Source organism: Arachis duranensis, chromosome 5 (assembly GCF_000817695.3).
Source record: "Arachis duranensis cultivar V14167 chromosome 5, aradu.V14167.gnm2.J7QH, whole genome shotgun sequence".
Lineage (NCBI taxonomy): Eukaryota > Viridiplantae > Streptophyta > Magnoliopsida > Fabales > Fabaceae > Arachis > Arachis duranensis.
Genome location: NC_029776.3, coordinates 49,119,952 through 49,134,285, shown reverse-complemented (window position 1 = coordinate 49,134,285; position 14,334 = coordinate 49,119,952). Strand labels below are relative to the sequence as shown.

The 14,334-nt window shown below is 37.5% G+C and overlaps 1 non-coding gene across 1 annotated transcript; it reads right to left on the bottom strand.

Moving 5' to 3' along the window:
- Positions 1-13,813: 13,813 nt before the first annotated feature.
- Positions 13,814-13,921, bottom strand: LOC127748145 (small nucleolar RNA R71). The gene has a single exon (XR_008010088.1). It is a non-coding gene; the product is annotated as a small nucleolar RNA R71 (small nucleolar RNA).
- Between the last annotated feature and the right edge of the window lie 413 nt (positions 13,922-14,334).

The window sequence follows — 14,334 nt, the reverse complement described above, 5'->3', positions numbered from 1 at the left end:
ATGTGTAGAGACTTTTCTTGGAGTTAAACGCCAGCTTTTGTGCCAGTTTGGGCGTTTAACTCCCATTTGGGTGCCAGTTCCAGCGTTTAACGCTGGGATTTCTTGAGGTGACTTTGAATGCCGATTTGGGCCATCAAATCTTGGGCAAAGTATGGACTATCATATATTGCTGGAAAGCCCAGGATGTCTACTTTCCAACGCCGTTGAGAGCGCGCCAATTGGGATTCTGTAGCTCCAGAAAATCCACTTTGAGTGCAGGGAGGTCAGAATCCAACAGCATCTGCAGTCCTTTTTGGTCTCCGAATCAGATTTTTGCTCAGGTCCCTCAATTTCAGCCAGAAAATACCTGAAATCATAGAAAAACACACAAACTCATAGTAAAGTCCAGAAAAGTGAATTTTAACTAAAAACTAATAAAAATATACTAAAAACTAACTAGATCATAACAAAAACATACTAAAAACAATGCCAAAAAGTATACAAATTATCCGCTCATCAATAACCTATTACAAATTCAAATTCAATTAAAATTACATCAAATTCAATTAAAACTTGATTTCATGGGCTTGTTGGTCTTGAAGAAATGAGGAATTGATGAAGGATTTGGAGCTCCTGGGAGTTGGCCAAAGGTTAGCCATTGAGCACGCACCAAGAAGTCATGTTGAACGACATGCTTGTTTGGTTTGCAAATTGGCCTAAACTGGCCTCTGATTTAGTTTGCTGTAGCACGCAAATAAAACCTCGTTGCAAGTATAGTTTCTAAACCAACAAAGAATCCTCTCATAAAAAAATTTGGTTGTCACAAGTACAAACCCCTATAAAAATAAACCGAAGTATTCAAACCTTGGGTGGTCTCTCAAGGAATTGCAGGGAAGTGTTTGTACTATTGGTTATGGAAAAGTATCTTTTTGGGTTTTTAAAATAAGGAACAAGGTAATAAAATGGCAAGAAATTAAATTAATAACTAAAAAAAAATCTTAACTAGGATTGAGAATTAGAAGTCATGTCCTCGTTATCGTCATCAATTGTGATGGTAATTGTATTTCGCTTTCACTTAGTTAACCCTCTACAATGAAGGTAAGTGGTGCACGAAATTGCAATCACACTTTTGTAATCTGCACAACTAACCAGCAAGTGCACTGGGTCGTCCAAGTAATACCTTACGTGAGTAAGGGTCGAATCCCACAGAGATTGTTGGTTTGAAGCAAGCTATGTTTATCTTATTATTCTTAGTCAGGATGCCAACAACAGTGTTTTTCAAGTTCAGTGAAGAAAGGAAAAGGGCATAAAATAAATATTGTTATGCAGTAATGGAGAATATGTTAGAGTTTTGGAGATGCTTTGTCTTCTGAATTTCTGTAATGTAATATTCCATCCATGGAAAAGTGCAAAGTTCCCTCCATGGCAAGCTGTATGTAGGGTGTCACCATTGTCAGTGGCTACCTCCCATCCTCTCAGTGAAAACGGTCCAGATGCTCTGTCATAGCACGGCTAATCAGCTGTTGGTTCTCGATCATGTTGGAATAGGATCCATTGATCCTTTTGCGTTTGTCATCACGCCCAGCAATCGCGAGTTTGAAGCTCGTCACAACCATTCAATCCTTGAATCCTACTCGGAATACCACAGACAAGGTTTAGACTTTCCGGATCCTCAAGAGTGGCCGCCATCAATCCTAGCTTATACCACGAAGATTCTGATTAAGGAATCTAAGAGAAGCTCATTCAATCTGATGTAGAACAGAGGTGTTTATCAGGCACACGTTCATGGGTTGAGGAAGGTGATGAGTGTCACGGATCATCACCTTCTTCATAATTAAGCGCGAATGAACATCTTAGATAGGAACACACACGTTTGAATGGAGAAATAGAAACAATTGCATTAATTCATCGAGACGCTACAGAGCTCCTCACCCCCAACAATGGAGTTTAGAGACTCATGCCGTCAAAGTGTATAAAATTCAAATCTGAAAATGTCATGAGATACAAAATAAGTCTCTAAAAGTTGTTTAAATAGTAAACTAGTAACCTATGTTTACAGAATATGAGTAAACTAAGATAATTGGTGCAGAAATCCACTTTTGGGGCCCACTTGGTGTGTGCTGGGGCTGAGACTTAAGCCTCTCACGTGCTTGGGCTGTTTCTGGAGTTGAACGCCAGGTTGTAACGTGTTTTGGGTGTTGAACTCGAACTTGTAACTTGTTTCTGGCGCTGGACGCCAGACTACAACATGGAACTGGCGTTGAACGCCAATTTACGTCATCTATCTTTGCGCAAAGTATGGACTATTATATATTGATGGAAAGCCCTGGATGTCTACTTTCCAACCTAATTGAGAGCGCGTCAATTAGACTCTTGTAGCTCAAAAAAATCCATTTCGAGTGCAGGGAGGTCAGGATCCAACAACATTAGCAGTCCTTTTTCAACCTAACTCAGATTTTTGCTCAGCTCCCTCAATTTCAGCCAGAAAATACCTGAAATCACAGAAAAACACACAAACTCATAGTAAAGTCCAGAAATATGATTTTTTGCCTAAAAACTAATAATATTTTACTAAAAACTAATTAAAACATACTAAAATCTACATGAAATTACCCCCAAAAAGCGTATAAAATATCCGCTCATCAGTAAGTCAAGTGAGCAAAATCAACTTAGGCTCACAAGTCCTAATCAAATACTAGAGTTAGTGAAGCCTAAGCCAATAAGCTATTTTCAATTATCCTTCAACAAGAGAATTTGATAACTCTATAGTCTCAACTAATCAATCCAAGTCAAGAATATAAAAAGCTAATTTAAAATCCAACTAAGCATTTTATCAAACACTTGGAAGGCATAAAATAAAAGCATAGAAAAGTAATAAGAGAATATAAAATCTAAAACAACCAATTGCAAACATAAATGACTAACAATCCAAGAGAGTAACAATAAACATAGAGAACATAAATTTCATTAAAAGAAACCAAACGTAACAAGAGATCATAAACATAAAAATGGTGAAAAAGGGAAATTAATAAGGGAAAAAGATAAACTAAAGTAATAAAACAAATAAAAGTATTCTTCTACTTTTATTTCTTTCCTATCAATGTTCCTTTACTTCAGTTTTCTTCTACTTTTATTTGTTTTATTACTTTAGTTTATCTTTTACCCTTATTAATTTCCCTTTTTCACCATTTTTTATCTTTATGATCTCTTGTTACGTTTGGTTTCTTTTAATGAAATTTATATTCTCTATGTTTATTGTTACTTTCTTTGATTGTTAGTCATTTATGTTTGCAATTGGCTGTTTTAGATTTTATATTCTCTTATTACTTTTCTATGCTTTTATTTTATGCCTTCCAAGTGTTTGATAAAATGCTTAGTTGGATTTTAAATTAGCTTTTTACATTCTTGACTTGGATTGATTAGTTGAGACTATAGAGTTATAAAATTCTCTTGTTAAAAGATAATTGAAAATAGCTAATTGGCTTAGGCTTCACTAACTCTCGTCTTTCTTTGGACTTGTGAAACTAAGTTGATTTTGCTCACTTGACTTACCTTCATTGTAGAGGGTTAACTAAGTGAAAGCAAAATACAATTACCATCACAATTGATGACGATAATAAGGACATGACTTCTAATTCTCAATCCTAGTTAAGAGTTTTTCATAGTTATTAATTTAATTTCTTGCCATTTTATTACCTTGTTCCTTATTTCAAAAAACCAAAAAGATACTTTTCCATAACCAATAGTACAAACTCTTCCCTGCAATTCCTTGAGAGATGACCTGAGGTTTGAATACTTCGGTTTATTTTTATAGGGGTTTGTACTTAAGACAACCAAATTTTTGTATGAGAGGATTCTTTGTTGGTTTAGAAACTATACTTGCAACAAAGTTTTATTTGTGAAATTCTTTACCATACAAAAATTTGATCATCAGAAATTCCATTCAATGACATGCATTTTTTTCTCCAAGAATGACCCAAATTGGCCTTAGTTTGATTTTACCGTTGAGCAGCTTGAATTTGCCATTTGATGCAAAATATGAATCATGCATACGTGATAAGAGTAAAACCTATGGGCTTAGAATTTTTTCTCGGTTAGAGGAAATAACTTTGTTGCAAGTATAGTTATAAACCGACAAGTAACACTCAATCAAAGTTTAATTTTTGGTTGTCACAAGTCCAACCCAATAAAGATAACTGACAGTATTAGTCCCGGGTCGTTCTTCCTAGGAATCATAATCGAGTGCTCAATTATTGGTTATGAGTTTCACGGGTTGGGTTGATAAAAGTGCAAGAAAATAAATGGTAAGAAAATAAAGGTAACAACTAAAGAAGCAAATAATAAAGAGAGACGTTCATGGCAAGGATTGAGAATATATGCTTTCTATCCTAGTCAATAATTATCATACAATGATTAATAAGAGTTAATCTTATTAAGCCATCTTCAACATCGAAAGAAGGTACAATGTTATCTTCAACATAGGAAGAAAGTCAAATAGGACTAGTTAATCTCAATCCAAAAGTCCTAATCGACTCACTAATTGAATTAGCAAGAGGTTAGAGTCAATGGAAACAATATTAACTAACAACTCTAGATCACTAACATAAGTTGGGTATTAATGACTCAAGATTGCCTAATTGCTCTTTCCAAGCCAAGAATGCTCAAAAACTACTCTAAAATCCAACCAAGTATTTTGTCAAACACTTGGAAAGCACAAAAGTAAAGCATGATAAATTTCAAGCAATAATAAAATCTACAACTATCCAATGCAAGAAATTAACAATAACAACTAAGGAAACCATATTAAACATGAAATACCTCAAAATTGCATTAAAGAGAATGAAAATTAACAAGAGTACATGAACATAAAAGTAACAAGAATGAGAAATTAACAAGAAGAAATAGGAAAATCAAGATAATAGAACAAGAAATTGTAAGAAAAACTAGATGAAAACAAGAATTAAACCCTAGATCTAAGATGAATTAACCTAATTCTACCCTAATTCTAGAGAGAAGAAGGAGCTTCTCTCTCTAGAAAATTACCTAAATCATGGCCCTAAGCTAATCTAATTGCTCCCCCTTTGTTCCCTCTTGAATTCTGCATCAAATAGCCTCATAAATGAGTTGGATTTAGGCCTGGTTGGCTCAGAAATCGCCCCCAGCGTTTTCACTTTAATGAGGTCACATGATCAGCGTCATGCATGCGAGTGGTCAACGCGTTCGCATCACCTTGCAAATTCCTTCCTCAAGCGTATGCGTGGGTGACGTGTGTGCGTGGCCTTAAGTCCTCCAAATGCTAATTTCATCATGAATTCTCCATTTTGCATGCTTTTCTCTTCACTTCTTCCATCCAATACTTGTCTTATGAACCTGAAATCACTCAATAAATATATCAAGGCATCGACTAGAATTAAAGTGAATTAAATTTAGCTATTTAAAGGCCTAAAAAGCATGTTTTCACTCTTAAGCACAAATAAGGAGAAATTCACAAACCATGCTGTTTCATTGAATAAATGTGAGATAAGTTGATAAAATCTCCTAAATTCAACACAAGATAAACCACAAAATTGGGGTTTATCAAACCTCCCCGCGCTTAAACTAAGCATGTCCTCATACTAAACCAAGAAAGAGACAAAGGGTATCAATATTTATTGTAAACTATCTAAATGCACTCTATTTAAATGCAAGCAATTACTTGGTCAAAATAAATCAACTTCCAAGAAAGCATATATGAATATGAGGGCTAAAGGTACTAACAAGCAAGTCAAATCCACAATTAAATTGAGTTATTAGAAAAGAATTTAACAACTTGCAAGAAGAGAGATGACAACCAGTGGAAACATGTGATTGAGCAATCGACCCTCACTGGATGTGTATCCGCGCTAATCAGTCAAGTGTATAGGGTTGATTCACTCAATTCTCCTCTAATCATGCTTTCTAAGATTTGTTTTTCATCTAACAATCAACAATTATTCAATGCATGCATACAAATATCATGAGGACTTATCCATAGGTTGTAATGGGGCTAGGGTCAAGGTAAGGTTGTATATAGTTTAGTGAGCTTGAAATTTGAATCTTTGACTAACTTAAACTCTCACCTAACCTACAACCTATAAAATTTCAAAGCTAACCTAACTACCCATTCTACACTTTTTCACACACACTTATGCATTCACCTTTTTTATCACAACCTATATGCAATGCTTATTATTACTTTACTTTGGGGCATTTTGTCCCCGTTTTATTGATTTATTTTTTTTCTTTTCTTTTTCTACATTTTTCTTTTATTTTTCTTTTATTTTTCTCCTTTTATTTTTTATGAATTATATACAAAGGTACCAATACATATGGTTTAAACATTTAATGCATGAGTATGTACCCAATTCCCAATATTTTCAACAAAAACTTTAAAATACACTTTTGTCTCACCCAATGTTCCCAAACTTCCCACAATCAAATGATAAACACTCTCACTAGCCTAAGCTAATCAAAGATCCAAACAAGGGACATTTATTATTTTCCGCTTTAAGGCTTGTAGAGTGCTAAAATTAAGAACAAAAGGAGTTTAGCATAAGCTCAAAGTTGGCTAACAATAGTAGATAAAAGGTAGGCTATTTGGGTAAGTGAGCTAAATGTAACGATGGCCTCAATCATATAAATGAAATCATACACAAAATAATGGACATAAAGAATCAAACAAATCAAAGATTGTAATCATAGAAAGAGAATAATACACGCAAGAATGAAAATCATGGTTATATGATGTAATCACACAATTAGGCTCAAAACTCACATGATTATGTGTTCTTAGCTTAGATATATGTTCCACGATATATACAATTCAAGCAAGTTCATTGAAATTCTTTTTTACTCAAATCAATTGGGGTGCCCTATAGATAAAATCCTTAAAAAATTTTATTATTTTGACTAAGCTTATTACAAATATATGCAAAATAAGAAAATACAACTAAAAATTCTAAAAGACCTAAAAATGAAATGCGAAAGTGTTGGGATTAGAAATTTGTCACCCAAAAACGACCGATTGGTCGGACGACCTCCCCACACTTAAAAGTTTTCACCGTCAACGGTGCATTCAAAGATGAGCAAGGGTGTACGGTGACTTTCCAGATTGCCACCTTCAGCTGGTAGATCAACTGGTTGCTGCGTTTCTTTCTTTCACTTCCATTTTTGCTTATGATGACTAATCCATGAAAAATAGAAAATAATACCGTAAGATGAGAAAATGCAAAAGCAAGGTAGCGTAAATTGTTGGAATGAAGTAAGAACCATTAGAAGAATAATGTGAGTTCTAAGTTGCATGCGGTTTAGGATACACACACTGATATTAAAAGTTATGTCACAAGTACTGATGCAGGTGCATCATTGCCTGTTTTTTGTTATTTTAGTAGATTTCAGTTAAGTTTTCATACAAATTCTGTTAATAAATAAGTAATAGCATGAAACATCTCTGCATCAAGTAAAATCTCAAACATAGGTGCAATTTTAGCTAATATACAAGGTAAATATGATGAAAGATATAACACTAAGTGAAGTTGTGATTTTGAGTATTATTAGCACACTTAGTATATTAAGATCATCTTGTATATTACTTTGATGTACTTATTTGTTTGATGATAGCGAAAGCAAAAGTAGAGGAAAGCAAGGAGGTAGAGGCAACATTGACGTACGAACGCCAGTACCAACGTTGGTCAAGAAAGAAGGGAGTGTTAATGGGCAACGTCAACACACCAACGCCAGTGCTAAAGTTGTGCCCAACGTTAGTTGCCAGCACCAATGCTACTACACAAAAGGTGCCAACCTTAGTGTGCTAACTTGGGGTAACGTTAGCACACTAACGTCTTCGATCATTTCACAAGTTGGGGGCTAATGAATCACCTTATGTGCGTACGCACAAGAGGCAAAATTCACAAGCCACGTGTGCGCGTGGGCGACGCGCACGCGTGGGAAGAGTGTTAACACACTAACGCTATGTCATTAACGCTAGTGATGCAGGTCACGCATACACATGGGCGACGCGTTAGCATGACATGTCCAAAGATAATGTTGATGCGTACGCGTGAGCGATGCATATGTTTCACTAGAAAAGCGTTAATGACAACGTTAGCGTGTTAACGCCAGTAATAACGTTGTTAACATGGGTATTAACGCTGAAAAGGGCCTGGGAGCATTTTCTTAGCGTTAGCAACACCAATAATGGCCCCGATAATGTCAATCCACCCCTGGAGCGTGCATTCACTTTTCAACCAAGCAAAACCCATTAACATCACTCAATCAAAGGCACAAGAAGCATCTAGAATAGGAATTTTCATTCAATTAGAATTTACATTTCATTTCAACTTGTATTCTAGGGAAGCCTATATATAGGCATTAGTTTTCAAAGAGAAAGTACACGGGAATAGAGGGGGATTGGGAGAGAGTGAGACCAATTCGGAATTTTGTGAATTGGCACACTCCAAGGGGAGTGGGTCTTCAGACCCCTCCCATCAAACACTCTTCTTCCCTTTCTATTCTTTTCTTTTGTTTGGTTGTAATAGTTTAGTTTTTAATATTTAATTTTCATTTATGAATATTGAATTTTCATTTTAGTTTTGAATCCTTAATCTTCATCTTTACTTTCATGCACTTTAATTTTCATTTGAGAGAAATGACCACTTAAATCCCTATGCATTTGGGATAGGAGCTATGTTTAAGTTTTGATTGAATTGATGTTGATTTCTTCTTCCCAATCCGCTTGTTGTAGCCAAGAGATAACTTCCGTGCTTAATCGATCTATTCACTACCGAGAGGGGGTTTGATCATTGAATTTCTATGTGATCCTCGGAAGGGGAATCATAGAAATTGGTTGGAAGCTCTTTCTCTCACAACTCTCTTGATCAACAATTTTGGGATGAATTGAGATCCTGAGAACTTATGTGACTTATGGATAAGAGAATAGAACTTAACCTCTTCTCATAACAATTTGATCAATGAATTGGAAAATTGATAGCAAGGAGTTGGCAAATTGATTGTGTTAAAAGCAATTGGGTTGCCAAGGAATTGAAACTCAATTAATTAGAATCCGCCATCGCTTTACTTCATATAATTGAGGTTGAGATCTATTGATTCATAAAGAATTAACATCTTCAATCCCTTATGGTTTTCCATCTTTACTTTCTTGCATTTTACTTTATTGCACTTTACTTTCTTGCACTGCCTACTTTATTGCAATTTACTTTCTTGCTCCAACACTTTATTTTCGGCACTTTAATTCCTTGCACATGCCTTTCTTGTCATTTACCTTCCTAGATCTTTATTGCCTGCATTTACTTTTCTAACATTTACATTTCATGCTTGTTCATCACTTCTACATGATTCGTCTAACTAGAATAATCAACTAACTATCGATTCCTTAATCCTTTAATCCTTGTAGGATCGACCTCACTCTTGTGAGTTTTACTAATTGATACGATCCGGTGTACCTGCCGGTGGTTAAAACGAAGAAATAATTTTTTTGTTATCAAGTAGACAAAAGAAAGCATACACTTCACTCATTCTAGTGTGCTTGAAATACTTTAAAGAAACTTGTAAGTTAAGATAAACAAACAAGTAATAAAGAAGCATGAAGGTACTCAAAAAAATAATTAAGCAATTGTGAATGGAATAATGAATGGATATTGATTGATGTGTAAGTAAACTTAGTAAACCAAATGAAATATAGAGCTCACACATCAAACAATGACACATATTAAAGTTTGTTTGCAACATCTAAGTGAAATAAGGGTGGAAAACATGGATGCTATGAAACTTAGAAAAAAGAAGATTGAAGCGAAAATAGATCACATAGCAAGCATGGTCCACAAAGCTTAGAAAGCACAAAAATATGTCACTAGGTAAGCCCATGATCCAATTTCACAATTCCACAAATCTCAATGCATGAAATAGGTGATGTAAATAAGGGTCAATCATAGACAAGCATCTCCTAACAAAAAAATGTATTGATGATATATAATTGCCTAACGGAAGCGGATAACTGCTTCCAAGCTATGGAGCACGCGCTGCAAGCACAGCATATCCCGAATAACCAATATATGGAGTTTGCTACCTATCAGCTTCGGGAAGAGGCCCGACATTGGTGGCAAGTAGAATACCGCTTACTACAGCTTCAGAACGCCGATATTTCTTGGGATAAATTCCAGACGACCTTCTACAAGAAGTACTTTCCTGAGTGTGTAAGGGAAGCAAAGGAGATGGAACTTATGCAGCTGAAGCAATGTTCCTTATCTGTGGCGGATTACACGAGCAGATTTGAGGAACTTTGTAGGTTCTCTAGGGCGTGTCAGGGTGCCCCGGAGACCTATAAAAGTTAGAAGTGTGTCAAGTATCAAATGGGCTTGAAGGATGACATCATGACTACTGTGGCTCCTATGAAGATTCGAATTTTCCCCGATCTGGTGAACAAGGCAAGAGTGGTTGAAGAATACGCAAAGACGGTAGCCTTTGTGATGACTTGCATTATCTACCCTTCTTTCTTGCATAAAGAGGACCATAAAAGAGCATAAATCTCATTTGATCATTGCAATTCATGCATTATTTGATGAATATTATGGTACATTGCTTTGAGATAAGTTGTGCTGAATTTCAGGTGAAAAAGACATCAAAAAGGGGAAGAAAACAACAAAAATGAGCTAGGCGTGTGAAGCGGGCGTGCCACTTTAGAGCAAGCGCCACAAAAATGAACTAGCGTGCCATGCTAGGAGCTGGGCGTGGCACACCAGTACTAAATTTGAGAGGTGGATTCTTGAGCATTCATATCGGCGTGGCACGCTAGTACAAAGTTCCAGAGAGCAACAATGAAGGACACTAAAGGGGGCATGGCACGCCAGGTTGGGCGTGGTATACCTAACCCATCACCTTCTATGGGCGTGCCACTTGAGCCAAGGGGCGTGGCACGCCAACTCATCATCCCAGGAGGAACCTTCACCATGGGCGTGCCACTTGGTATCGAAGGCATGGCACGCCAGCATCAAAAAGTCACTTGGGCGTGCCACTTGAGCAACCAGGCGTGGCACGCCAAGCTTGAGAAATCCACAAATGTATGGGTGTGCCACTTGAGCAGCATGGCGTGGCACGTTGGTACAAAATCCCAGAGAAGGGGCTGAAGGCCAATGAAATCTGGGCGTGCCACTTGGTATAGAAGGCGTGGCACGCCAATCCAAGAATCTCACTATGGCGTGCCACTTGAGTGCTGGGCGTCGCACCCCAGCTACTGGAACCAAGGCATGATCTTGGGCGTGGCACGCCAGCCTCTAGGCATGGCACGCTGGTACAAGTTTCCAGAGAGGATGAGGGAGGCCAAACATATAGGCATGCCACTTGGCGTCGAGGGTGTTGCACGCCATCCACTATTCCTCATTTGGGCGTGCCACTTGAACCCCAGGCATGGCACGCCAGTGTTATTGAGGAAGCAAAAGCCATTGGGGCGTGCCACTTGAGTTCGTGGCATGGCACGCCAAAAAGAAGAATCACTTGCTTATAAAGGGCGTGGCGTGCCAGACCCTGGGCGTGCCACGCTAGTTCAACTTTCCAGAGAGCTTCATCAAACATGCAGCAAGGGCGTGGCACGCTAGACCCAGGGCGTGCCACACTAGTTCAAGTCTCCAGAGGGAAGAAGAAGAAGGAAAAGGCTAGGGTGTGCTACTTAAGCTCGAAGGCATTATATGCCACGCTACATGGGTATTAAAAGACTCTGGGCGTGCCACCTGAGTTCGAAGGCGTGGCACGCCAGGGATGTTATTGAAGAAGAGCGTGCCACTTGAGGGACTGGGTGTGGCACGCCAAGCCAGAATTAGAGGAGCACGTGGCACGCCACTAAAGCGCCAGCCACACGCCAACTAGGAAGTCACGCTTATTGAGTTTCTTTTCCCTCCAAATTGTAATTTTCCTTTTTCACTTTTATAATTCTTTTATTTTGAGAGCTAAGAGTAGTATAAATACCCCCCAAGAAGTACTGAAAAAGGGGGTTAAGCAGTTAGGGTGCTAAGTTTGAGATCCACTTTTACACTTCATCATCTTCTTTACTTTGGAGTACTTTTCTTTGAGCTATGAGTAGCTAAATTCCCTCTCATTGAGAGAGGGAGCACTGTTGTACTTGATGGATTGATGATAGTGAAATTCTTCTTCTCTTCATCTTCTCTTTGATTTGCTAAAAGGAATTTCGTTTTCCATGCTTAGTGTTCAATTATCTTGGAAAAGATATTGAATGCAAAAATGGGTTTCATGGGAACCTTGGAAAAGGAAACATGAAACCATGCTTGAAATCCCTTCTCACACTTGAGTAGGATCTGGGTTTTGGTGTTTGGATATGGTGACATATAATCCTCCCTCTACTTGGACCTATAAGGATTTGTGGTATAATCAGGGACCAAGCATATCTTTCTTCATGAACAATTAGACCAAGGAATTAGCTATTGATCAAGATTTGAGAGATTGAGTCACCAAGGGATTGGGGCTCAATCAATCATGATTGCCAAGAGGTCAATGAGTTGCATGATTGAAGAGGATATAAGCTGGAATTGATCCAAAGAGATAGCATCTCCTGATCTCAATGAATTTCCCCATTCTTATCTACCACTTTCTTTATAGCTTGCTTTTACAATCTGAAATTCCCCATTCCCATTTACAATTAAGTCATTTATGATTCTGCACTTTATATTTTTCCATTTTCGTTTACGCACTTTATTACTTTCCTTTACAATTTAGCTATTTACATTTCTGCCATTTATAATTCTGCAATTACAATCTATCTGTCCCACTTGACTAATTCATCAATTGATTAAAACTATTCAAATTTACCAATCTCTGTGGATACGATCCCACTTTACCGTGGGTTATTACTTGACGATAATTTTGGTGCGATTGCCAAAAGAGTGGATTCATAATCAAAAATTTTATAGGGTGTGAATCCAAAACTGCATCAAGTTTTATGGTGCCGTTGCCGGGGATTGGTTTAAATTTGACAGTGATTAAATTTATTGGAGGGCTAGATTAAGCAATTTAATTTCCTAGTTATTTTATAATTTTTTAGTGCTCTTTTATTTTTTTTGTCTCTATTCTGATTTCTATCCTTTCTCTTTTTTTAAGATTATTTTAGTTATCCATTGTCCATATTTCCATCCTTCTAACTATTTGATTAATTGCATCAACAAAGCTAACCACTAATCTCAACAATTTTTTTACTTTAGTTGTTCTCTGCTGGTTATTTGCTAAGTGTATGACAGGTAAAAGAGGAGGAACTGTATCTCCCTTCGATAGTGAACCTGAGAGGAGCTTCCTTAGATTAAGGAGGAAAGCAAGAGGCAAAGGCATAGTTGGAGAAGAAGAAGTGGAGGAAGATCTAGAAACCACTATGGAGGAAAAAGCATATAACCATGTTGGAGAGGAAGCTGGCAATCATGTTGGGCAAGAAAGGATAGTCTTAGGCTCCTATATCAATCCAAATCCAGGAAACTGTGGCAGCAGCATCCTAAAGCCAACAATCCATGCCAATAACTTTGAGTTGAAACCTCAACTCATTACACTTGTCCAGAATAATTATTCATATGGAGAAGATGCCCAGGAGGACCCAAACCAACATCTCAATACATTATTGAGGATCTGTGACACTGTAAAGACCAATGGTGTACATCCGGACACCTACAAGCTACTTTTGTTCCCTTTCTCACTCAGAGACAAGGCAACAAAGTGGTTGGAAGCATTTCTCAATGAGAACTTAACCACATGGGATGATGTTGTAAACAGATTCCTTGCAAGATTTTACCCTCCATGAAGAATCAACAGGCTAAGAGCTGAGGTGCAAAATTTCAGACAACAAGATGGTGAAACACTCTATGAGGCCTGGGAGAGATTCAAAGATTTGACAAGAAGATGCCCACCAGAAATGTTCAATGAGTGGGTACAACTACACATCTTCTATGAAGGGCTGTCCTATGAATCAAAGAAGGTCATAGATCATTCTTCAGGTGGCTCACCCAACAAGAAGAAAGCCATTGAAGAAACCATAGATGTCATCGAGACTATAGCTAAAAATGAGTATTTCTATGCTTCAGAAAGAACTCAGAAGAAAAGAGTGCTAGAACTCAATTCTGTGGATGCCTTGTTAGCCCAAAACAAGGCAATTGCAGCACAACTAGCAGCCTTAACCAAGAAGATGGAAGCTAATCAAGTCTCAGCCATTCAAGACCAAACTCCTCAACAAGAAGGAAGTACATCAGAATCTGAGGGTGACTGGGAACAAGCTAATTATGTGAACAACTCATCCAGACCACCATATGACCCCAACTCCAAGACATACAACCC